At 30.8% G+C, this 1,538-nt stretch overlaps 1 long non-coding RNA gene across 1 annotated transcript in view; it reads right to left on the reverse strand.

The window, feature by feature from the left end:
• Positions 1–667: 667 nt before the first annotated feature.
• The window catches only part of LOC116185716, a 19,581-nt gene continuing 18,710 nt past the window's right edge, over positions 668–1,538 (reverse strand). The window contains exon 3 of the long non-coding RNA XR_004150597.1: positions 668–680. This is a non-coding gene — a long non-coding RNA (uncharacterized LOC116185716). The remainder of the gene's footprint in view (positions 681–1,538) is intronic.

Raw genomic sequence — 1,538 nt, forward strand, 5'->3', positions numbered from 1 at the left:
AATTTGTACACAGGCAAGGAACGTTCAACCCTTTTATTTTTAACGTGAACCCGTGCTCGACTCCGGATATCGTATCAAGCATAATTGATCTACAGCTGTGTGTATCTGACTGCTTCTTAAATTTTAATTTTCGTGCCCGCAGGCTGCGTCCCGTTGAGCGTCATGTAAATTTAATCGTGAATCCTTGGATAGTCTCTGATGCGTGTTCTCTGTCCAGTCACGTTTTGTTAACACGCTGTATATATGTATATACATATATATGTATATATGTTTATTTTATGGAGAAATTACAAGCTATTATCGACGAATCCTTGTTTCGATATTTTATTTATACAAGATGTTCTGTAACGAGTGGGAAATATTTTGAAAAACTAATAAATAATGATAAGTAAAGGTATGGTTCATTTCATCTATGAGTTTTCTATCATATAATATTCTCAAAATATTTTTCTTTTAAATGACATTAAATATGTTATTTTTATGTATCGAAGGATTTCAAATTCAGTATTGATTTATATCAAAAGATTAAACATCAATGTAATGCAAACATTGAAATGTAAAATAATTATTAAATTATTGAATTGTCGTTACTTTTTCTGATGAGACAGAAAATATTTTCCAGTGAATATTTCTTATTTTGTGAAAGAATATTATTATCTGGTAACTCATATTATTTTATACTTTTATAATCTGTCTAATTATGTCTATCATTAAAATATATAACAATAATTTGAATAATCTTTATTTAAATAAATATATAGTTCATAAATATCTAACCATTTTTTTACTTATAACAATTGTATAATCTTTTTATTTGAATAATCTTTATTTAAATAAATATATAGTTCATAAATATCTAATCACTTTTTTACTTATAACGATTGTATAAAATAATTGAATCAAATCAATTCTCAAAATAATCTCTTCAATAATAATAAAAAATAATTAAATTTTTTTTTTAAATATATCTATTTTTATAATAATTCTATTATTAGAATTTTAATTATTAATATTTTCATTATTTTCCCATTAATATCTTTCTGTAATAAGTTTTCGAAATTACTAAGATATTTTTCATAATCAAATCAATAAACCAGTACGAAACTCATCGAAATACATCACGATTCGAATTCACACACACGCACGTAACCCTATCGCAAGACACATATCCCTTTCAATCCAGCAAACATCAGGAAGCGTGGCCGGGTAGCGAATAAATAAAATCCAACCGAGCCCAACCAAGGGGGAAATATAACGCACAGGTGAACGATAAACAGTGGTGAAACGATGCCCCGTACCGGGCAATAACTACATAGATCAGAGGCGCGGTGAGTTAGCTGAGAAAAAGAATGGACGACACAAACCTTGCAAAAGGGAGACGGTAGTATATACCAAACCCGTGGAAAAAGGGGGATTGGAAAAAAGAGTAAGCGAGTAAAGAGGTCGACGAGGCGAACGAACGCCCCAAGGTATGCAACCCGAACTTCGAACAGTGGCAAACGCGTCTCTTTCTCTTTCCCCGCGCCTCGCATCCCCCC

The sequence above is a fragment of the Apis dorsata genome, unplaced genomic scaffold, assembly GCF_000469605.1.
Source record: "Apis dorsata unplaced genomic scaffold, Apis dorsata 1.3 scaffold_260, whole genome shotgun sequence".
Lineage (NCBI taxonomy): Eukaryota > Metazoa > Arthropoda > Insecta > Hymenoptera > Apidae > Apis > Apis dorsata.